Source organism: Anabrus simplex, chromosome 3, assembly GCF_040414725.1.
Source record: "Anabrus simplex isolate iqAnaSimp1 chromosome 3, ASM4041472v1, whole genome shotgun sequence".
NCBI classification, from domain to species: Eukaryota; Metazoa; Arthropoda; class Insecta; order Orthoptera; family Tettigoniidae; genus Anabrus; species Anabrus simplex.
In genome coordinates, this window is record NC_090267.1 from 509461945 (window position 1) to 509488548 (window position 26604).

Consider the following 26604-nt stretch of genomic DNA (forward strand, 5'->3'; position numbering starts at 1 on the left):
GTTGTCCCTTTTAGTTGCCTCTTATGACAGGCAGGGGGTACTGTGGGTGTATTCTACGTCTGCGTCCCCCACCCACCGGGGGATTCCTCAGAAGAGAAAATACATTCTCTCCATTGACATGATAAAATAATAAGTTAAAAGAAAGTATAAAATGGTTCAACCATTCAATACTACTAAAATAAGAAACGTAAGTTTACACTCCTATTTAATTAAAATTGGTACCGGTTTCGACCAGTATTTTTTGTCATCAGCCGATCACAGATAGGTGTAAAACAATGCACAGATAAATAAATTGTAAAGTATAAAGAATTCTGTAGGTTGCTGATACTGAAGCACTAAAATCTTTAGGGAGTAATGTGCATTGAAAGATGCACAGGTAAAAATATGAAGTTTATGAAGCACTGTAACACACGTATTTATCAGCTGCAGTTTATAAGGCACTGTACAATTTTAAAGAATACTACATGTCAATCATGAACGATAGTAAGACATAAGCGTTAAGAGAGCACGGTACGGGAAGAAGCCCATAATCAAATATGTATCCAAATATAGTACTGAGCAAATTCTTGAAGAGTTCAATTGCAGCTTATGAGACACTGTATAATTTTAGGGAATAACACTGCTAGTCGATAGATCCAAAATTATGAAGAAGTCGCCGATAAAATACGCAAATGTACTACGGAGCATGTTCCCAAAGAGTAGATCAGCACTGTGCTTCTGAAAGTCTCTTTAGTTAGATGTGTTAGAGAGCACTGTGTGTGAAGGAGTCCAGGTTCAAATATGTATCTAAATGTAGCATGGAGTAAATTCTTGAAGAGTTCACCTGTAGTCCATGAGGCACTGTATAATTTTAGGAATTAGCACTGCTTCTCGATACATCCAAGAATTATAAAGGAAATCGCAGATCAAATACGTAAATGTATTACGGAGCAATTTCTTGAAGAGAAGATCGGCACTGTGCTTCCAAAAGTTTCTTAAGATAGATCAATGAAGTTAAAAAAACATATGACAGAGAAAAAACTATTATGAAGAGAAAAAATACTAAAAAGTGCAATATTGGAACTGTTGAGGAGCATTATGACTTAGTGTGAGATATATATGAACGTAAGAGTTGAGGTCAAACTTAGAATAGCGTACAATATAAATTTGAAAGTTAGAGTGGTCAAAATAATTAGAGATGTTAGAAGATTCTACTTAATAGTGGCAGATGAACTAAGAATCTCACCATGTTAACAAATAAGTGCAAATTTGCTAAAGGAGAACTGATACTCCATTATTAAAAATTTGTCCTGCTCAACAAAGTACAATGCCAATTAAAGTTTTTCACACACAGCCGCAGATCAAAACACATCTATGTAACATCTTGGATAGGCCAGCCAGTCCAACCGATGAGCCTAAATGGCAAACCAAGACTATGTTTCTTTGATCTGTGAAAGCCTTAATTGCTAATATACCTCCATGGGCACAACAAATTTTTGATAATGGAGAATCTTCTCTCTTCCTTTTCTTTTTTTTTTTCAATTTGAATTCCGTCATATTAACACATACAGGTCTTATGGCGACTGCTACGGAGATTCCGTGGAGCAGAAAGAGGTGAAAGAAGGTGCTGGTGTGAATGGATCTATCTAAAATATCAAAAATTAATTTTAAAACTTTAACACAGGTTATATTTCTTTTCAAAAAACAAAGTTAACAACATTTCACTTAGTGAAATAACAATTTGGATACAAAAATAGAGAACCCCAGACTAGGGAATTTAACAATTTTGGGCTTCAAGCCCCTAGTTTACAAATTTACAATTTTGCAAAAGTGATTAGACAATGACAGAAATCTCGCAAATTCAAGAGCACTTTGCTCCAAAGGTTACAAATCTATAGTCTTCCAGAGGCACCCCTCACTATTACAAGAAATTCACAATCTCAGAAAAGAGCTTTACATGCTCTCCAACATTAATCAAGGAGACGGTGCTCCCAATTTCTTACCGCCTACTGAAGGCAATATTACACAAAAACTAACATCTTCCAGCCTCTCTAGGCCCAACCTAACATTTACAATGAGTACACAGGGGTATCTATTACCCAAACTACTGGGCCTTCGTTGAAAGAAGAACAGGTTAAATTACTGGCCCGAACACAAAATGAATGGAGGCGTATACACTTGCACTCCTAGAAAATTAAAATCCCTAATTGGGCTCTTGGCCCGATGATGCAGAGGCTAATCCCAAGCTACTGAGGTGACTAGAATGGAGGTTAATTTAACACTTTACAGAAAAGAGAAAGGGTTATATAATCACAGTCACCTCAAACTAAGTTGAAGGGGAACTCGAGAGGGTAACGCACTCTGTATCCCTGATTTACAGTTTAAGATTTTATGAAATTTTACATTAGCCGAAAGAGGGTTTACATTTTAACAAACAGGAGGTTACATAGTTAGAAATTAGAACCTTCCCCTCGTGTAAGTCTGCGGAGGTAGCTACAGAAAAATAAGATAGGTGGCCATTACCTTGGCGGTTGAACTGCCTGACTTAACACACACAGTCAGAAATTCGGTGATCCAAAGACAAGGTAGCCTGAAAGACTGCAGCTTATATACGCGAGGGGACGGTTCTAGAGGGTTCTCTCAATTTTATTGGCAGAATCAAAAGTTACACCCCAAAACCAACAAGAAGCCTGTGATAGGCTGAAAAATAGTTACAGAAAAATTTTGATTGGCCAGACACCAAAGCTGGCGGGAAGAGAATGAAGTGTTGCAAACCTTGAAATAAATAAGAAAATAAATGAAAGTTAATTTACTTGAGAAAACCTATAAACACAAAATTTCTTTCAATAACAAATTATTCCATTTTGCACCAGAGTGCGTGACCTCAGTTTAGTAGAGACATCTATGGAGAAAAGTTCAAACTCCTTGATGTACACCAAAACAAAACAAATCCAATCAGTTTAGGAAACTTAGACATGACAAACTTCTCAGTTATTCAGTAGTGACATCTTCTGATTAATGTCCCAACTTCATGCAGTAGCAGTTTTACGTTTTGTTTGATAGATAGAGTTCTTTAGGGCGCTTCATTTGAATGTGCGGAGTTGAGGTGTACTTCCCGGTACAGCGACAATAGGATAGGAAAGGGCTAGGAATGGGAAGGAAGCAAATGAGACCTGGTGTGGAAATGGGACACCGTCCTCAGGGCTGACGACAGTGGGGTTGGAATCTAATATTTTTCAAATGCAAGCTGATAGCGATGCAGCCACTTCATTTCTCTTAATTACATAATACAGCTACAATGGTTGACTTAACACGTTCCCTGCGGCAGTGAATTTCGATGACTTAATGTTACGTCGTATCGGCCCACCGGTGACCCGATGCTGCCTTTAGTTATTATCGGTTCGGGTCACCGGTGACCTGACGAATTTGACTTTGTTTACTCCCTAGTATGACATCCTAAACCATGCATGTGCACTTGTTGTGTGCGTTATTGTTGAGGAGACATTCCAGCGTATTTACCTGTGCGACAGTGTTCCGATTCAACAATTGCGTGAAACAGAAATGACCCCGGAAATAATTGGGTCACCGGTGGGCCGATCAAAACTAGCAGTATGCCTCGATCCTTTACTTCAATTGGAACACTATGTTGCCATTAGTTAACAGAAATTCGTAACTAGGACGTAGTTACTTACTTCGCAATTCTGGGAAGTTCGCACCGACGGATAAGAGTAACATGTTTCGGGGCACATGGTGACCCGAACCGCACGGAACGTAATATAGGCCCACCCCAGTGCTGTCCTAACCCTCTTTCTTTTCCGTGCCGCCGGTGTGTCAGAATGTGAAAGCTCCATACCTAAAAAAGGACGTGAAATTGCTTGTAAATATTATATACGGAAGATAGTAAATATGTCAATAACTATTCCAATAACTCCAATAACCTCTATTGGCTTTCCTAAGAGCAATGTAGAAAGCAGATATCAGAAGGGTGGTACTCCTTAAACAACAGTCTACGAGCTGCGGACAGCAACACTCTAGGCTTCATTCACCGTAACCGCGCTAAGCGATTCCCGCGTAAAAATATAGGTCAGACAACAATCGGGACTCAGGGTGACCCGATGCGATATGAACGGAAGATGAAAAAAACTTCCTTCGGGTCACCGGTGGGCCGATCAAAACTAGCAGTATGCCTCGATCCTTTGCTTCAATTGGAACACTATGTTGCCATTAGTTAACGGAAATTCGTAACTAGGACGTAGTTACTTACTTCGCAATTCTGGGAAGTTCGCACCGACGGATAAGAGTAACATGTTTCGGGGCACATGGTGACCCGAACCGCACGGAACGTGTTAAAGGGTCAAGTCAACCATTGTAGCAAACAAATTCAACTGGCTGGGCTGAGTCAAGGGTAGAGCTGATTCTGTGTAACAAGATCTTCATAAAAAGTTTGTACAAAACAGGAGCAAGCTTATAGGGTGATAGTTTTGGATATTGTGAATACTTCCTTTTTTATGAAATAATACTATCCAAAGTTGACAGTGATGACAGACTTGTAAGAGCAAGAATTGAAATCAATGTAAGAGATGAAAGATTTTTTTTTCTAGTTGGTTTATGTCGCACCGACACAGATAGGTCTTATGGCGAAGATGGGACAGGAAGGGGCTAGGATTGGGAAGGAAGCAGCCGTGGCCTTAATTAAGGTACAGCCCCAGCATTTGCCTGGTGTGAAAATGGGAAACCATGGAAAACCATTTTCAGGGCTGCCGACAGTGGGGTTTGAACCTAAAACTCTTAAAAAGGAGGAGAAACGTAATCAATCTAAAAAATTTAGAAAACAAAGAGGAATTCCAGAAAGTCATCCAAAGAAAATTTCAGGTAACACAGGAAGAAGACCTGGCACAAATGTTAGTTGTAAGTGCACAAGAAGAAGGTGGCTTATGTAAGAATAACGACCAACCAAATAAATTCAGTGACAAAATCAAAGACCTGCTACAGAGGAGAAGAGAAATAAAAATTCAAAATGATCAGGACACAATAGAATATTCTGAGCTATGTAAGACCTTAATAAGAGAAATCTAAGCTGACATACATAAGTTCAATGAAGAAACCTTAAGAACAAGTGTAGAGAACAAGACAAGTTTCAAGGCAGCTAAATGTAAGCTCACAATTGGTAAAAAACAGATCATAGCAATTGATGGAGACAATGATCAAATTACTGAAAAGGAGGAGATTCTGAATTTTATTAGAGACTTTTATAGCAGTCTGTATAGCAAAACAAAGGAAATTTTGATGGCACTTGACCTAAAAAGCGTAACTAAAGTTCCAGATATACTTCCTTCGGAAGTCAGATATGCTATAGACAACATGAAGAAAGGAACTGTTGCCGGTGGTGATCTTTCTGTTGATATTCTGAAGCTTACAGGTGATGAAACAGTAAATCACTTGGCTAAAATTTTCACTTCTTGTTTACACAATGCTTCAATCCCAGCACCATGGAATCAAGCAAAGAAAGTATTATTGCATAATAAAGGAAGTATTCACAATATCCAAAACTATCGCCCTATAAGGTTGCTCTCTGTTTTGTACAAACTTTTTATGAAGATCTTGTTATATCGAATCAGCTCTACCCTTGACTCAGCCCAGCCAGTTGAACAAGCAGGATTCCACAGCAGCTTTAGCAGAATGGACCACATTCTGGTTCTGCGTGAAGTGATTAGCAGAGCAAATGAATACCAGATGCCTCTGTGCATAGCCTTTGTTGATTTTGAAAAGGCATTTGATACAATCAGCCATTCAGCTATATTACAAGCCTTATATGAGCAGGGAGTTGAAGTGGCTTATAACAGAGTTCTCAATAACATCTACAAGAGTTCTTCAGCCTTTGTTAATGTTGGTGAAGCAACTTCAGAATTCCCTATCGGAAGAGGTGTTAAACAAGGTGATCCGATCTCTCCAAAGCTTTTCTCAGCTGTTTTGGAGATGGCAATGTCGAAGTTAAATTGGGAAGGAAAGGGTGTAAGGATCAATGGCAGAAGGCTTAACAACTTGAGATTTGCTGATGACATTGTATTACTGGCAAATGACAGTGACAAACTCCAGACAATAGTTATTGATCTTGCCATGGAATGTGAGTCAGTCGGCTTGAAGATGAACCTTTCCAAAACAAAAGTCATGTCCAACAAGTGGGTCACAGCAGGAATTGTGAACATCAACAACATGCCGTTAGAGAAGGTCAATGAATACATCTGGGCCAGTTGATGAACATGAAAGGTGATATAAGGCCAGAAATTTTTTGACGCATTAAGCTAGAATGGCAGGCGTATGAAAGAAACTCAACCGTCTTCAGATCAAATATGCCAGTAAATCTGAAGGAAATAGTTTATGATCAGTGCATTCTACCTATGCTGACTTATGGCTGTGAGACCTGGACACTGAACGAATTTATGAAAGGGAAACTTAGGACTGCGCAGAGAGGCATGGAAAGGTCAATGCTGGGTTTTACAAGGAAAGATAACAAGAGAGCAGATGATATCAGATCAATCGCTAAAGTTAATGACATTCTTGAAAGAATAGCCACCTTCAAATGGCAATGGGCTGTACATATTGCTCGAAGGGAAGATGACAGACGGACGAAGCTAGTGTTAGAATGGAATCCAAGATATCATCAAAGGCCCAGAGGAAGACCGCCAGACAGATGAGACAAAGACATCAGCAGAATAGCTGGTGCTACCTGGCAGAGAACTGCTCGAGACCATTTTACCTGGAGAGTTCTGCTAAAGACTTACCTGAGTTCACGACTTAAAGAGGCCACATCATGTAATGACAGAATTGACTGATGATGATGATGATGATGATTATTATAATGGTTAAAACTCCATGAACGTCGTGAGATATCTGTAGCTGTTTCTACGCACAAAATTCTCAAAATGAAGACGCCATCCTACTTTTACAATGCATTTAAACCTATGGAGTCAGTACATAACAGAGACAATAGGTTTACAAAAACTACCTTCAAATTCCCGTCCATCGTACCACTCAATTTAACTAACCCTTCGTTTGCACTGCATCATGTATCTTTAAAGTCACAGTTTTGCAAATAACACTATCTGTACTCAACCCTGGAGTGGCCGCGTGACATATGAGACACATCACGCTATATTGTTTCTGTCATTGCAAGGAAACTATCAAGGCCACTAACTGGAAATTTCGTCTATCTTTCAAGTGACTATTCACAACAAACATAATAAAGCATCAATACGTCAGCGTAAGTCTAACTCGTGTGATGGTAAGTTATTGTTACACAGAAGTGTCAACGGTGTCGAATCGATGCCATGCGAACTTCACCGCTACACAGTAAGATGCTGTTTTAAAGTATGTCTCAGATTGCATAGTATCTTGCTAAAATGTAAGTACTTCATATTTTTAGGGCTGAAAATGAGTGGAAAGAAGAGAAGGTATAACCTTGATCGCCTAGAAGATAGAAGGATTGTTCAGAGTTTGCTTAAAGATGACAACGATGATTGTGAATTTTATAGTGATGAAAAGGAAGATGTTCTAAAAACCAGAAGGGAAATTATAGACATTGAACGAGACTCGACAGTAAAGATGAAGCAGGAGAAAATGACAGTATTTCCTAAGGCCAAATATAATTTCTAAGTGGCATAAATGTTCAAATCCAGTGACAAAATATTGTCACACATTACCTTGCATGAAAGGTGTTGCGAAGCTTGCTAAAACACCTAAAGAATGCTGGGAACTATTCTCTGATGACTATACTTGAGTACATAAATGGGAAAACTGAACAGGTACAAAGGAACTACTGCAGGAAAGGGACGCTCAATCTACCGACATATGTAAAATAAAGGCTCCAATTTGCATACTTACTTACTTACTTACTTACGTGTTGCAAGGAAAAATATTACCACACAAGTCTGAGGAGATTTGGGTTAGCGATTAGACGGGTGTACAGCTGTGCCACTTGGTTATGTCAGATAGACGTTTCAGGTTCCTACATTTTCCATCATTAGTTGATTTTGTATCAATAAATTAGATTCAATAATTTATATTCATCATTTCAAAATGTCCTAAAATTAATTAATTAATTATCCGAAACTTAGAATAGCATAATTGTCTCAGAAACACAATAATGTTTCTCAAGATACCACGCAACCTTCTATGACACAGAACTGCGTGAGACTAGCTCGGGGTTAAAGCAGTCCTTAATATCTATTTATTAGGACGAGTACGCAGGGGTTGAGATCATGCATTCTTCAATCTATCAGAAATATGTATATTTTTTACAGAATTGTTTTACTCTCTGATTTTGCTTTATATTCTTTAGATGCTTGTAGTCTAAAATAATAAATAGGATTAATGTTTTACTTTCTTACTTATTATATAAACAATGTTTTAATTTTACTGGATTTGGTATCTCTATTTTAACTCATTTTTAATTTTAAAGTTAAATTAATATTTCATTATCATAACAACTTAGTGTGTTCATATTGTATAAAGACTCTACACAAAGGGGCTTTTCTGTCCCAGTGGCATATAAATTACACTGTCCTGCGATATTTCATTGCCACCATCCTGTATTGCTTTTTAAGATGACTTCTACATCCTGAATCAGGAACCGAAGTTAATTTTTCCCTATCACATCACATTTTCTCAAAATTCCTATATTACGTTTATTTCATCAAATGCACTAATGCACTTCTTACATTCTTAGGAAGAGTGTTGCTTTAATTTAGATTTCCATATTCTTTTATTAATTTATTATTTTATTAATTCGATGTCCTTCAGTCATCTCATAGTCCTGTATTATCACGCTCAGAGTATAGAGCCAACAAGTATGTACAATATAGCCAACAACGCACGGTTTTGGTCGAGTGGCATCATTCTCTCATTGTGCTTCGTCCACAACAGTCTGAGTTGTGTTTCGCTTGCTAGTAAAAGAGATTGTTGTCTTCATAAGTGTTCTATATGTGAGTGACGTACTGTGTTAATATTTTTATTGAACTTACATCTATCAACATGCCACAACGTGGCAGCAAGAACAATCCAGATACATTCTGCTATCTATGTGGAAGTTTCGTGCCGATGAGACAGCGGCGCAATATAACCAAGTTCGTAAGAAAGGCCTACTTTGGCTTGAAACTTGGAGACCAAGACAAGCCGTGGGCACCACATAACATAAGGCTTGTAGAACCTGTATAGAGCAGTTACGGCAATGGGTGAAAGGTAAGCGAACTGCGTTGCCATTCGCAGACATACCAACTTTCAAAAGTGAAAAATCAGGAGAAATTTCGCAGCGAATCGCGATGTATTACGACACATCACTGATGGCAGAACATGTACAAATTCATTATAATAATTCAATACATTAACAATTCTATTCGCCCATATATATTTTTTCCATCATTTACATGTGAATACTAAATACTGGACATACCTGAACTGTAGGAACATGCGACTTCTCATCCTTCAACATGGTGATCACATTACAACTAATTGTTGTTCAACACACCAGTAGCTGACTTAGCCTTCTTCAGAAACTCGGAACTAAATTTTTGCTCAAAGCACTTGCCTTGCTGAACTGATTTCAAGGTTAAAAGTTTCTCCAAAGTTTGTTCAGACAGCAAGGATCTGAACTGTGTTTTTGTCTCTGTGACTCTGCTAAAAATCCTTTCACATTCTGCATTGTTATGTGGAATCGATAAAATAGCAAGCATCACCCTAGATAGTCTGTCATATTTAAGTACACCAACAGCCGATTTCATCTGACCTACCAATGCCCATTGAACATCAATTCTTCCTTTTGGCAGGTCTGTTTCTTCGAGCTGAAAGTTACAGAACTGGGAATGCAGAATATCAGTTTCTTTATCCAAATGTTCCGTTTCACCAGTCAAAATGTTCGGACACTTATTTACGAAAAATGTAAGTCTAGAAAATGATGCCTTACTTATAGCAGAAATATTTGCAACTTCTGCATTAATTAAAACTTCATCTTTGAATGGAAATTTGTGTACCATGTAGTCATACGATGAAGAGAAACACTTTCTAAAAGAATATGCACTTTTCCTCAGACTTCAAGGTGTTCACTAAAACAAACGCAGAGTTCCCTATCATCAGATCACAATCATCCTTTTAAATTGCTGGAGTATGATAATCTACATCAAGGAGAGAGGAGGATCTTTTAATAACGTCTGGTTTCACAAAACTTGCCATCACATTCTTCAATAGTTCCTCCAAAACTGATCTCAATAAGTGGATGTGCGGCATACTTGACTGAAGAGCTACGTTTGGAATCTCGAAGATATCCATAAAACTTGAGAGAAAAAGGCAAAAGTTATCAGACAAACAAGACACATCTGCACTTAAACTGTGCTTAGGAATTTTGTAAGTCTTCAAAGTTCCCATCTGAGAATCCTTACTCACAATTTCGCTTCTGAATAATGTAACCAAAGGGTCCCACTGAAGCAAAATCCTATCTAAACACCTTCTTAGTGATAACCATTGAGTAGGCACATGCTTCAGAATTTTTCTGATCTCTGTGTTGTGTAAAGTCTGAAATTATCTGAACTTTTCTTACCTCTTTGCACACCTTTCCAGATAATAAAATATATCAATTATACGTTCATCTACATTTACGGGCAAGCATGCCGCACCCTTCTCGGCAGCAAGATTAATTAGGTGACAAGAGCTTCAAACATCCTGCCACACCATTCTTTAATCCTACCATTACTGGAGCATTATCAGCACCAAGAGCAAGGCAGTTTTTTAATGGAATGCAGAATTCCCAAAAAGTTGAGAGCAAAAGATTGGCAATGCTAGCTCCAGTAGCATCTCCTTCTAAATTAGGCACAGAGAGTAGACAACTCTGAATTTCATTGAGTTCAGGCCTAAAAAATGTTACAACAATGGGATATATCTTCAAGTCGCTTTTATTGCTACCATCAGTAGCAACAGAGCAAATGTGATACAATTTTCGCCCTTTCTTCCGTGCACATTTCTGTAATGATAGCCGCTGTTTTCGTTCTAGCACATCCATATCGTTTAGCGATTTCCGAATCAGGAAACATTTTTAATGGTTATGAATTTCATGTTTTTGGTCCGTATTGAACTGAGAATAATATATAAGTAATAATAATAACAACGTAAACATTTCCACCTTTTCAATACTAAAATATATTCACAAAATTATAAATTACACGGTACTAGTTTCGACCCATCTAGGGGTCATCATCAGCCGTATTGGAGCAAAGATCACTTTTGGTGAAATCCTAAGAAAATGTTATTTTAAAGAATAACAAGTGAAATGAGATGTTATTATGGTAATAGTTAATAATACAAGGAATATACATACTAAGAGGTTTTTAACAAAGAATAAAGTATAAATGGGGTGTTGTAAAAATTATAATCATGGAAATCAGTAAGTTCTTGTATTGGAATGACATATATAAAATTATATATGGCTTAGGAAGAGGGCTTAAGGTGGGGCTGAAGGGTGCGGGAGAAAGTGTGATTGTCTTGGAAAAGTACCTTTGATTAAATTTAGGATTGAGTTTAGGTTGGCTGCATTATTGTTTCTGAGAAAAGTGATAAATAGATCGAAGAGTATGTTGGGTTTCTCTGAGATTTCATTGAGATTGTGACTGGCATTAAAGTATTGGTCTAGGTGTATGTAGTAATTTTCCATTATGTTGAGTAAAGGGCCCTTGTTTGCTAATACTACATAGTACATACACCTAGACCAATACTTTAATGCCAGTCACAATCTCAATGAAATCTCAGAGAAACCCAACATACTCTTCGATCTATTTATCACTTTCCTCAGAAACAATAATGCAGCCAACCTAAACTCAATCCTAAATTTAATCAAAGGTACTTTTCCAAGACAATTACACTTTCTCCCGCACCCTTCAGCCCCACCTTAAGCCCTCTTCCTAAGCCATATATAATTTTATATATGTCATTTCAATACAAGAACTTACTGATTTCCATGATTATAATTTTTACAACACCCCATTTATACTTTATTCTTTGTTAAAAACCTCTTAGTATGTATATTCCTTGTATTATTAACTATTACCATAATAACATCTCATTTCACTTGTTATTCTTTAAAATAACATTTTCTTAGGATTTCACCAAAAGTGATCTTTGCTCCAATACGGCTGATGATGACCCCTAGATGGGTCGAAACTAGTACCGTGTAATTTATAATTTTGTGAATATATTTTAGTATTGAAAAGGTGGAAACGTTTACGTTGTTATTATTATTACTTATATATCAGGAAACATTTTGCGAGACAAAGGTCGCACGTGATCGGCACAATTTACAGGCAGATTATGTTCTACTATAAATGACACAAATAACGCCTCGGCATTCGTCACAAGATTTACATCTTGGTTTTCACATGAAAAGTTCACTTTCTGGCTTCTTTCTACACACTGAACACTCTCCTTAAGTTTTTTTCGTTTGCATGTGATTGAGTATATTGCATTTCCCGCCATGTGCAACTGAAAAATCACACCTACATATAATACAGAATGTGAACGTTGGTCCCTTTCTGGATTCATTCAAACACGGAAACTCTTCCCTATAAGCACTTTTAAACATTGCATCAATTTCTTTTTTTGACATTTTGGCCACAACAAATATTAAGGCACAACACAAGCACTTCTGCAGGTCTTGCCCCAGGTAGAACAACTATGGTGTGCTACTTCTGAGGTTAGGTTACTCCAAAGAGAATGTTACTCGCTTGCAAAGAGAATGACTGTATTATAGACCAAAGAGCAGCACATGACTGGCCACCGTGCCCCGTACTGCCATCTGGTATCATTATTAGAACTACTATCGACCAGCCATACTCAGCCATATATTGATAGAATGAGGAAATCTGTGGGAGTTTAAAATAATAAGAAAATTATGGAAATTGATCTGAAAATCGGGAGATCGGACCCGGTGATCGGGAGATCGGGAGGAACGATGAAAAATCAGGAGTCTCCCGCTCAAATCGGGAGACTTGGCACGTCTGCATTCGGTATTCCAATGGTGTGGCGAGAACCCCCCGACCACAGTATTCACTGCTACTGCTGTTCTGAGAATGTGAAGGGATTTAACAGCAGCAACAAAGGTAACATTGTGTATCCAAGCCATGTTCGATCTGCAATTTTACCCGTTCTTCATGGCCCAGATACACCAGTACCACAGCGTCCAGAACATTTACAGCATTGTCCCTTTTCTGAACCTGACACATAAATGGCGGGCACTATGACTGTGATTTCTCCCTTGATATTTAGAAATTCATGATCCGTACTGAAATGGGATTACAACAATTGAAATATTTGGGGTCCTCCTATTCAATACAAAGACATTTATTAATGTGAATTGATCACATGTCGTTCACATGAGGTACTAGTTTCAGCACTTAACTTGTGCCATCAGCCAACGAGTCATATCAGGCAAACACAAACAACTTCCAAACAATTTAAAACACACTGTAACACCTGCATAGATGAATGTTAAATAAAATACGGTACATGATGATATTGCACTCAAGTATAAAATCTATTTAAAAATAATGACAACTCCATTGTTTTATACACATGGTGGTTAGTCCAGCTTGTATATGTCTTTAGTTCTTTAATCTTGTTGAAAATACGCTGCAGAGTTTTAATGTCATATGTTGACACTTTGTTTGATCTGTGGTTTGGTTCCAAAAGAATAGACGATCATGTGATGGATTTAGTTAAGACTCAAAGAATTAAGAATTAATTCTCACTTCAATATGGGGTTTTGGAACCTGAAGAAGAAATTAGAAGCCAAAATAGGCAAAAGATAGGAAGGAAAGAATAAAAAGAAATGTCTAGAAATGACAAGAAACAACCAGAAACAAACTCACCTTGAGCAGCCTGTTTGATCGGCAGACGGAGCTGGACTAATGGATACGATCATAAGGTTGAGGGCTGAGGCGAAGGGAAGGAGAGGAGAGGGGAGGGGTAGAGGAGGAGCAACTGTCAGGGAGCTAGGTGGAGTGGAAGGATGTGGTAGTGGGGGTAAATGATGATATATATTATCTATGTTTTTTGGCGGTCTAATATTTTTTAACCATTTAATTAAGAGATCAAAAAGCACATTAAATATCTCGGAAAGTTCATTCAAATTATAGTTAGGATTGAAATATTGATCGCAATGAATAAAATCATTTTCAAAAATGTTCATGATTGGCCCTTTGTTTGTTATTTGAAGTATCTCAAAGTCATGTTCAATGTCAGTGAACTTATGATTAGAGTCGGAAATATGTTGGCCTATAGCAGAAAACTTATATCTTACTGCGTTGATGTCCTCTGAATATCTGGTTGTGAAGCTGTGTCCTCTTTGACCCACGTAAGAAGCGCTGCAGTCATTACATTTGAATCAATAGATTCCAGATTTAGAAAATCTGTTAGAGGTATTGACAGATGCTGAAATGTGTAAAATTTCTGAAGTCCTGTTATTAGTTCTGAAGAAAAATTTTACGTTATGTTTTCGAAACAGATTGGTACCTCATGTGAATGATGTGTGATCAATTCACATTAATAAATGTCTTTGTATTGAATAGGAGGACCCCTAATAATTTCAATTATTGTAAGCCCACTTCAATATGGATCATGAAATTTCTAAATATCAATGAAACGGCCTACCAGGCAAAGAGAAAAGCCTATCAATATATGGGTTTAAAGTCGCCAAATTAGGCAAAGATACTAGCTTTTTGAAACAATGGATTGTGTGTTTGAGTCATCAGTCCATAGATTGGTTTAATGCAGCTCTCCATGCCACCCTATCCTGTGCTAACCTTTTCATTTCTGCGTAACTACTGCATCCTACATCGGTTCTAATCTGCTTGTCATATTCATACCTTGGTCTACTCCTACCGTTCATACCACCTACACATCCTTCAAAAACCAACTGAACAAGTCCTGGGTGTCTTAAGATGTGTCCTATCATTCTATCTCTTCTTCTCATCAAATTTAGCCAAATTGATCTCTTCTCGCCAATTCAATTCAGTATCTCTTCATTTGTGATTCGATCTATCCATCTCACCTTCAGCATTCCTCAGTAACACCACATTTCAAAAGCTTCTATTCTCTTTCTTTCTGAGCTAGTTATCGTCCATGTTTCACTTCCATACAGTGCATTATGCACAATTTAACACGAAACTTTCTGAAAGGAACCATCAAAAAACAGTGTTCCGCACCACATTCTGTTGGAACACAACAAAGAACGAACAAAATTTGGTTGAAAAAACGAACTCTGCTTTTTATAAAAGAAAAAATAGTTTTTAAATAGTAAAGTTTACGAGAGTCACCTTGAAGCAGCCAATCTGCTTCCTAGCATCCAATGGAATTTATTTCTAAACCAGATTAATAATAAACTTTTTGACATACTCTCACAAAAACAACTATCTTTAGAGAAGAAATTAAATGCATTAAAAATGAACAGAACTGCATCAAAAAATCAGCTCAAAGAGACCAATTCACAAAGAAACTTAATCGAGAATTTCCACCTTCCTGTAGTCAACTTGTCTAACATAATTTTAACTAAGGAAGAAACCACCATCTTAGCGAAAGGCAGAAAGCATAATTGGCCTAATATGAATAAAATGAACCCAGCCACTAACGAGTCGGAAGCTACAATCAATAAAATGCCGCTAGAATATCAGGACGAAATTAGATTTGAAGTAAAAAGAAAATTGGATAAGATGTTCAATTCTAATAACGTAAATAAAGACCCCCCCCCCTATCATTTCAACTGCACCAATGAACATAAACAAATTGCAGAACTCAAAAAGAAAATTTAAAATAACAATCTAATAATCACAAAAGCAGATAAAGGAAATACTAAAGTTATCATGGACAAAACTAATTACATATCTTAAACCAAAGAATTTTTTAACAATAGCACGTTTACAATAATCAATAAAGATCTTACACAGAAAATATAGCGACAATTAAAACAAACTCTTAAACATGAAACCAGGTTTACCCACAGTTAAAGCCCTCCCAAAAATACATAAAGCTAACATTCCTATCCGGCCCATTATTAACTACGAGGGCCATCCGGAAAGTAGTACCCGTTAGCACCGCACGAAGCGCTCACGACTCGGGTAGCCGCTGGGCAAGGTCAAACCGTGTCAGTGACTTGTCTGCCTGCTCTGTGCGAGGTTGCGTGACGCTAATATTACCTGTGTTGTGTCTGTGATCGTTTAAAATGTTTAAGCAAATTGAGAACCCTGCCAGTTGTGAAGTGAGGGCCGTGATTAAATTTCTTAATGCACGAAACGTTCAACCTTGTGATATTCATCGTCAATTAACGGAGGTGTATGCAGACAATGTGATGGACAAGTCGTCTCTTCGGCGCTGGTGTCGCAACTTCAACCTGGGGAGGGGGAATACACACGACGAGGAGCGCTCAGGGAGACCATCTGTCATTACAGACCAACTGCTGAGCGCAGTAGACGAATGCGTGAGGAACAATCGGTGCGTCACAATTGATGAACTCTGTGAACATTTTCCTAATGTGTCTCGAACAATTGTTCATGACATTGTCAAAGACCATCTGCATTATTCAAAAATCTGTGCAAGGTGGGTCCCTCGCATGCTTACAGAGGAGCACAAAACCAAGTGTATGGCTGCAGCACTGACATTTCTGGGACGTTATTCCGATGAAGGAGACTCTTTCCTGACTCGTACCATTACTGGGGATGAAACATGGGTTTATTATGCATCACCTGAGAGTAAACGACAGTCAAGGGAGTGGCATCATGCTCATTCACCAACCAAACCAAAAAAATTCAAGACAGTTCTGTCCACCAGGAAACTCATGGCAACCGTTTTCTGGGATCGCCGAGGTGTACTACTCATTGATTTTATGGCCCGTGGAGACAATTAATGCTAATGCGTATTGTGAAACATTAAAGAAATTACGGCGGGCAATACAAAATTGACGGTGAGGTCTATTGTCTACAGGCGTCATTCTCCTTCATGACAATGCCAGGCCTCATGCAGCTGCGATAACACAACTTTTGCAGCAATTCAAGTGGGAAACCTTCGACCATCCCCTGTATAGCCCGGACTTGGCCCCTTTGGATTTTCATCTCTTTACAAAGCTTAAAGACTTTCTGGCAGGAAAAAGATTTGACAGCGATGAAGAACTTAAATGAGCCATGACTACGTATCTCAATACGCTGGCGGCGGAGGACTATGATGCTGGAATACGAAAACTCATCCCATGTTATGACAAATGCCTAAATTTGCTTGGAGATTATGTAGAGAAGTAGTGTAAAGTATGCTCTTTCCAATAAAAATGTGTATATTTGTTAATATTTACTCCTGTGTCTTTATTGCACAAACGGGTACCACTCTCCGGATGGCCTTCGTACAAACCCAGCCCTCTATATAAAGTTTCTCAATTTGTTCAACGTTTTCTAACTAAGAACTATGAATTTCTCTCTAAAAAATCCATCAACAACACCACCAAACTAATCGAAAAAATAAAGTCATTTAATGTACAATCCAACCACACTCTTCATTCTTTCAACATAGTAAATTTGTATCAAAGCATACCTACAACTAAACTCTCCTCCATTATTGAAAATAACAAACAGAGTTCTCTCAGCAAATTAGAAATACAAGATTTCATTTCTCTTCTGAAACTGGTCATTAATAATAATTTCTTTATGTTTGATAAATCCAATCAACAAAATGGACTGGTCATGGGATCACCCGCTTCAGGAATTCTAGCGGACATTTACTTAGAATTTTTGGAATATACAAAAATAGATAACAACACTTTTCCAAATATCCTTATTTGGACCAGGTACGTTGATGACACATTTGTCATAATGAATGAAGAAATCAAGAATTCGACCTCTACCCTGCAGAAACTAAACATCGACCCCCACATCAAATTTACGCTTGAGTCTAAAAATAATAAAATAATTTCCTAGATTTAACTATTCTCAGAAACCCTTTTGCTCTATCATATAGAACCTTCAGAAAACAGACACAAAGTCCCAATACCATTCATCAAGATTCCATACACCCCCAAACACACAAACGTGCAGCGTATAATAGCATGGTTCATCGTGCATTCACGATAACTATGACTAAGCAAGACCTCAATAATGAATTCAACACTATAAGGGCAATCACCAAATTCAACGGTTACTATAGATCATTTATAGAACAGAAAATAAATTCAGACACCGGCTTAAGACCACTCTCATAAAAGAAAAATATAAGACTACAACTTCATCTACTTTTACACTCAATAACAACGTCCATCAAATCTCCAATCTCTTTTGAAAACATAACGTAAAAATTTTCTTCAGAACTAATAACAGGACTTCAGAAATTTTACACAATTCAGCATCTGTAAATACCTCTTAACAGATTTTCTAAATCCAGAATCTATTGATCAAATGTAATGACTGCAGCGCTTCTTACGTGGGTCAAACAGGACACAGCTTCACAACCAGATATTCAGAGCACTTCAACGCGGTAAGATATAAGTTTTCTGCTATAGGCCAACGTATTCACGACTCTAACCATAAGTTCACTGACAATGAACATGACTTTGAGATACTTCAAATAACAAACAAAGGGCCATTCATGAACATTTTTGAAAATGGTTTTATTCACTGCGATCAATATTTCAATCCTAACTATAATTTGAATGAACTTTCTGAGATCTAATATTCTTTTTGATCTCTTAATTAACATACATACATACATACATACATTATCATTATAGACTGTTATGCCTTTCAGCGGTCAGTCTGCAAGCCTCTGAGAATTTACTAAACGTCGCCACAATCCTCGATTTGCAACTAGTGTTGTGGCCTCATTTAGTTCTATACCTCTTATCTTTAAATCGTTAGAAACAGAGTCTAACCATCGTCGTTTTGGTCTCCCTCTACTTCTCTTACCCTCCATAACAGAGTCCATTATTCTCCTAGGTAACCTATCCTCCTCCATTCGCCTCACATGACCCACCACCGAAGCCGGTTTATGCGTACAGCTTCATCCATCGAGTTCATTCCTAAATTAGCCTTTATCTCCTCATTCCGAGTTCCCTCCTGCCATTGTTCCCACCCGTTTGTACCAGCAATCATTCTTGCTACTTTCATGTCTTTCATAACTTATGAATAAGATATACTGAGTCTACCCAGCTTTCGCTCCCATAAATAAAAGTTGGTCTGAAAACAGACCGATGTAACGATAGTTTCGTCTGGGAGCTGACTTCCTTCTTACAGAATACTGCTGATCGCAACTGCGAGCTCACTGCATTAGCTTTACTACACCTTGATTCAATCTCACTTACTATATTACCATCCTGGGAAAACACACAACCTAAATACTTGAAATTATCGACCTGTTCTAGCTTTGTATCACCAATCTGACATTCAATTCTGTTGGATTTCTTACCTACTGACATCAATTTAGTCTTCGAGAGGCGAATTTTCATACCATACTCATTGCACCTATTTTCAAGTTCCAAGATGTTAGACTGCAGGCTTTCGGCACAGTCTGCCATTATGACCAAGTCGTCAGCATAGGCCAGGCTGCTTACTACATTTCCACCTAACTGAATCCCTCCCTGCCATTTTATACCTTTCAGGATATGATCCATGTAAACTACAAACAGCAAAGGTGAAAGATTACAGCCTTGTCTAACTCCCGTAAGTACCCTGAACCAAGAACTCATTCTACCATCAATTCTCACTGAAGCCCAATTGTCAACATAAATGCCTTTGATTGATTTTAATAATCTACCTTTAATTCCATAGTCCCCCAGTATAGCGAACATCTTTTCCCTCGGTACCCTGTCATATGCTTTCTCTAGATCTACGAAACATAAACACAACTGCCTATTCCTCTCGTAGCATTTTTCAATTACCTGGCGCATACTGAAAATCTGATCCTGACAGCCTCTCTGTGGTCTGAAACCACACTGGTTTTCATCCAACTTCCTCTCAACGACTGATCGCAACCTCCCTTCCAAGATGCCTGTGAATAGTTTGCCTGGTATACTAATCAATGAGATACCTCGATAGTTGTTGCAATCCTTCCTGTTCCCTTGCTTATAGATAGGTGCAATTACTGCTTTTGTCCAATCTGAAGGTACCTTACCAACACTCCACGCTAATTTGACTACTCTATGAAGCCATTTCATCCCTGCCTTCCCACTATACTTCACCATTTCAGGTCTAATTTCATCTATTCCTGCTGCCTTATGACAATGGAGTTTATTTACTATCCTTTCCACTTCCTCAAGCATAATTTCACCAACATCATTTTCCTCCTCCCCATGAGCTTGACTGTTTGCAACACCACCATGATGATTTTCTTCTACATTGAGAAGATGTTCAAAATATTCCCTCCACCTCTCCAGTGATTCCCTGGGATCTGTTATGAGTTCACATGAATTACTCAAAACACTGTTCATTTCCTTTTTCCCTCCCTTCCTAAGATTCTTTATTACTGTCCAGAAAGGTTTCCCTGCTGCTTGACCTAGCCTTTCCAGGTTATTACCAAAATCTTCCCATGACTTCTTTTTGGATTCAACAACTATTTGTTTCGCTCTGTTTCTTTCATCTACGTACAACTCCCTGTCTGCCTCGCCCCTTGTTTGGAGCCATTTCTGATAAGCCTTCTTTTTACGTTTACAGGCTGCTCTCACTTCATCATTCCACCAAGATGTTCGCCTTTTCCCATCTTTACACACAGTTGTTCCTAGGCATTCCCTTGCTGTTTCTACTACAGCATCCCTGTATGCCACCCATTCACTTTCTATATCCTGAACCTGCTTACTGTCTACTGTTCGAAACTTCTCACTAATCATATCCATGTACTTCTGTCTAATTTCCTCGTCCTGGAGATTTTCTACCCTTATTCGTTTGCAGACAGATTTCACTTTCTCTACCCTAGGCCTAGAGATACTTAGTTCACTACAGATCAGATAATGGTCTGTATCATCGAAAAATCCCCGAAAAACTCGTACATTCCTAAAAGATTTCCTGAATTCAAAGTCTGTTAAGATATAGTCTATTATGGATCTGGTACCCCTAGCCTCCCATGTGTAGCGGTGAATAGCCTTATGCTTGAAGAATGTATTCGTAACAGCTAAACCCATACTAGCACAGAAGTCCAGCAAACGCTTCCCATTCCCATTAGCTTCCATATCTTCCCCACATTTACCAATCACCCTTTCGTATCCTTCAGTTCTATTCCCAACTCTCGCATTGAAATCGCCCATTAGCACTATTCTATCCTTGCTGTTGACCCTGACCACGATGTCGCTCAATGCTTCATAAAACTTGTCAACTTCATCCTCATCTGCACCCTCACATGGTGAATACACGGACACAATTCTTGTCCTAATTCCTCCCACTGACAAATCTACCCACATCATTCGCTCACTTACGTGCCTAACAGAAACTATGTTGCGTGCAATGGTATTCCTGATAAAGAGCCCTACCCCAGACTCTGCCCTTCCCTTTCTAACACCCGTCAAGTACACTTTATAATCTCCTATCTCTTCCTCCTTATCTCCCCTTACCCGAATATCACTTACTCCTAGCACATCCAGATGCATCCTCTTTGCTGACTCAGCCAGTTCTACCTTCTTTCTTTCATAAGCCCCATTAATATTGATAGCTCCCTATCGAATTCCATTTCGTTCGCCAAGTTGTTTCCAAGGAGTCCCTCGCCTGTCAAATGGGAGTGGGACTCCATTACTCCCATAGGTCCGAGGCTTGCTTAAAGTGTTCTGAGCTCGGTAAATTCATGAAGCAGGATGCTGCCCTACTTGCACATAGTCCAAGTGAGGATCTCTCCTCTAACGGGTTATGGACCACTGGTGAATTGTGTAGTCCTAGCCGCCTGAGCACAAGGAGGGCCACGACTCAGAATATGTCCGAGATGCCCACTCCCATTCCATAGCAACTGGTATCCCGACTCTCAGGACCACTTACTAGGCCACTCAGCCGGTGCCCATGGTTCACGAACTAGGACGTGACTACAGTAACCCACAAACATGAAATGGTTAAAAAATATTAGACCACCAAAAAGCAACTTGATCTTTCAAACCATACCTATTTATTTATTTATTTATTTATTCATTTATTCACGAAGCACAAGATACAGCTACACTGAGCAAATTTCACTTGCACTGTCAACAGACTATTTAACAAACGTCATCATCATCATCATTTCTTCGCTCCAGCAAGCCGGGAGCGGTTGTATACGAGCCTCCTCCGGTTTGTTCTACCCATCCACAGATGCTTTTCATCTATGCGACACCAGTTCACATTTCTAATTTCAAGGTCCTTCATTATCTGTTTTTCCCGAACACCCCAAGGTCTTCCTCTTGGTCTCTTCCCAGGAACATTGTGGTCAAAGTATGTTCAAGGAGTCCTGTGAGGGTTCATTCTTTTCATGTGACCATACCATTGCAATCTCTTCACTTCTAGAGTCTCCAGCAAGCTTCTTACTAATCCAAGCTGTTGTCGGATATCCACATTTCTTATTTTATCCATTTTTGTTTTTTGTAGACAAGAACGGAGGAACTTCATTTCTGTTGCCTGAAAACGACTCTTTGTTAGTCCAGTAAGTGTTGCTGCTTCCAGGCCATTTGTCAATATAGGTACTAGATATATTTTGTACAAGCTGATCTTGGAAACAAACGGAAATGTTTCATCCCAAAGTATTTGACGTACAGTGTGATAGAATTTGGAAGCTTTCTGTATTCTGTTACTAATCTCTTGATGTATGGTATTATCTGATAACAGAACACTACCTAAATACTGGATGTTGTCTACAATATCCATCTCCTCATCTCCAATTCCTAGATGAACAGTTGGAGAGTTTCTACTCATCACTGTCTTCGTTTTACTGATTTTGAGACCTAAGGTTGTAAAAGCTTCATGCCAGAGATCTAGTCTAGTTTGTACTTCCGCTTCTGTCTCACTCCATACCATTAAATCAGAAAAAAACAGGGCATTAGTTGTTGGATCCTTTCTCTTAACTGCTTTTGAAACTTCATCCATTATGATTATGATGAGAAGTGGTGAAAGACAACTTCCTTGCTGGACTCCACTCTTCGTTTCAAAGCAACCTGACCTTCCATCCTGGACCTGGACACAACACTTGGTTCCATCATATAATCGTTGTACTCGTGCTATGATTTCACTGGGCACTTTCTTACGTCCCAAACATTCCCATATATGCCTGTGTGGTACATGGTCATATGCTTTCTCGATGTCCAGAAAAACAGTTAAAGTGTTTTACCTTTCTCTCAATACTTCTCATAGAGCATTCTGGTGGCAAAAATGAGGTCTATAGTTGATCTATGAGGTCTAAATCCATGTTGTTCCTCCTGAAGTGTAGGTTCAAACGTAAACTTTCATAATAAAATATAACAAAAATAACAAAATATAACAAGATCAGGTACACGGCCTACTAATAACAACTGTCCAAATCGGAAACCATGAGAATGTCCATGTTCATAGCCAAGTCGTCGTGGGTCAAGATGACAGTATAATCCCTTCACATCAACTTATCTTTAAGAGACTATTTACACCCCTCTCGAGTATGCTTTTATTTGATGCTACATCAAGCTCTTGTCTCCTATTAATATTGTTAAAAGAGTATTGGGAGGCGGATTAGGAAAGATCGTTGAAGTATTGAGTGCTGAGTGTGGGGAATGTGGAGAAAGTCTTTGGTTCTGGTGGAGAGGGAAGGAACACAGAGAGAGAAGAGTGAGACAAGATATTCCGAGCGGTAATGCCCATTTAAGATCCCGTGGAGTATACTCAGGTCAGCTACCTGTCGCCTGATGTGCAGCGATAACATATTAATTGCTATTAATAAGTGTTGCGTAGACAAATTTCTGAGCTTGGGGTTTCTGTTCCTTACAATTGCAGCAAAGAAGAACACTGTTCTGTCTAACTGGTTAGTATTGGAGGGGGCAGCTGTGGTCCAGATCAGAGAGCAGTAGAGGTTGAATGATCGTAAGAAAGAAGTGACGAAGAGCAATGGGGTCAGAAATTTTTGTGAAGCGATAGAGAATGCCTAGTAATTTCATAGCCTTTGTTGTATATGTTTCTATGAGGGTCTTAAATTGTAATTTTGTATCGAATATTACACCTAGAAAGATACAAATTTCATGATGTTCTGTATTGAACTGTATCACAATTAAATTGAAATAACAAATAATGTAGTTCACAACCTATTCAATACAAATAAATATGAATTGTAGTGTTACATTCCTATTTAATTATAAGCGGAAGCGGTATCTGTTTCCACCCCAATCCGGGCCATCATCAGCCGAATAAAATGCAAAAACAATGCATAGGTAAATAAGAAAATTAAAGAATGAGTCTTTCACAAAACAGTTGAAGAGGCAATGTAAGATAATGGTGGGGATTGGCACTGTGTGATTTTAAAGTGTAAAATCTAGAAGAAGTAGAAGGTCAGTCACTTACATGAAGTAAGGCGCAATCTTCTGAATAGTAGCACAACACACGCAAAGTTCGGCACTGTCTCAAAATGTTTACGAGAAGAGGTGAACAGTTAAGTGGGCCAGCCTGCACATACTATCAGGCACAAAGTCACAACACAACTGTTCTAAAGAATCTACAAGATCCTAGTTACATACTTCAATTATATTGTATTATATATATATACACACATTTTCACAACCGTAACTATTACAGACTGGATCGTTAAGCTATTCACCGAGTTCCATCAGCATTTGAAAGCACAGTGCCGGACATTGAATATGTTGCGCTGATCTTCAGGAGCTAGCAATTTGCTTCAATCAAGCGACTCATCTTCGACTTCTACACCATTTTGGGACTTCATATTTATTAAATTGTGTTACATCACTGGACTCGAAAAGAATGGCCATGTAGACAATGGATTGTAGGGTTGAAAAACATAAAACAAACTCTTGTTCATGAGAGCAAAATACTGTTACCTCCACTTCATATCAAACTAGGGCTTATCAAGCAATTCGTTAAGGCCCTAAACAACGAAGGTGAATGCTTTCAGTACCTGCGTCATCGATTCCCAGTCATCAGTAATTCTAAATCAAGGAGGGTATTTTCACAGGTCCAGATATCAGAAAACTTCTTTCTGGTGCTAATTTTGAAGACATTACGTGTGCTGCAGAGCGATCGGCATGGACAGCATTCCGGAATGTGGTTAAAAACTTTCTTGGAAACACAAAGGATTCAGACTACAAACAAATAGTGGATAGATTGCTTGTTTCTTCCCAAGATTTAGGCTGCAAAATGAGCTTGAAATTGCACATGTTACATTCACATCTGGACTATTTCCCTGAGAACCTAGGAAAGCTGAGCGAAGAGCAAGGGGAAAGATTCCATCAGAATCTACAGGAAGTGAAGCGCAGAAATCAAGGTAAATCGAACAAAACCATGGTGGCAGATTACTGCTGGTTACTAGAGAGAGAAGGTCCAACTACTCCTCACACATGAAAATCAAGGTGAAGACGTTTCTTATACTAAGGTAGGACATTATAAAATTGAAACCGTAGACTTACCATTCTCAGTATGTTATGAGGTTAATGCGTGGTAAATTTTGGTCCATTTGGTTGTGTTTCTCTACAGATCTGTTAACACAATACACTACATATCTTTATATTATGTTCATAAGTATACCAGTGTAAGATAGGAGTGTTCAGATGGGTGAAAATAATAAGAAAGAAGCATTCTTTACATGTGATAATAGGAATCTTGCATGTGCGCGTGCTGCATATTTATCAAATTTTCATTTTGAATTTGAACAAAAACCTGAAGTGACAGGGGAAAACTGACTTCAGTTCTGGAATGAGCATGCCCGAAATATAGAAGATCACTATGTAAACTTCATGCAATGGTTGGAAAGTTTGAATTCGCAGGTCAGTGTTATCAAAAAATTCAACTCGATTCAATGCTGAAGCTAGAGCTGATCTAACACTGTGATGGTGGTACTCCCTTGGGACAGATACGAAGCTCCTGTCCTGAAGTTTCAGTCTCTCCTCAGGATTACGGCAGTGGATTGTACTTGTTCACTTTCCAGGGACGGCTCAAACTGCCAAGAGGTTGGACAACCACTTTAAGGGTGTTTGTCCACTCCGAAGATTCTTCTTCTATGATTCTACTATGATAATTCACTCAAAAGTTAGCTTTGGGTAGGTCAACGTATACTGAGATGCCCCTTCCTCTCAAGTGACAAGTCCATGTATGAAAGACATTCCCCATTAATACTCATTATTCTTTACAGTGTGTAAACTCGTCAATGATTGTGAGTTGCTGATATTATGAACAAGAAATATCAAATAATGATTGTACTCTTCAAATGTTACCTTATTAACTTACAGAAATGTTTCTGTACTGCTGCTAACCAATTGTCCATTACCTACAGCATCTGTGTTTGGACTGATGCCGGTGTCCTTGCTCGGCCTTGGTAGCCAATGAAATCTGTTTCATGGAGAGGGCAGGGGGAAGTAGGGGAGCGAGGAGGAATGTTGTGGGCAATGACTCTGTTCATTGAAGAGAGGAAGGAAAAAGTTGCATC

At 38.5% G+C, this 26604-nt stretch overlaps 1 protein-coding gene across 8 annotated transcripts in view; it reads right to left on the reverse strand.

The window, feature by feature from the left end:
- LOC136866602 (serine/threonine-protein kinase GA29083) overlaps nucleotides 1–26604 on the reverse strand; it is a 351399-nt gene that overhangs the window by 57049 nt on the left and 267746 nt on the right. The gene's annotated exons all lie outside the window — the stretch shown is intronic.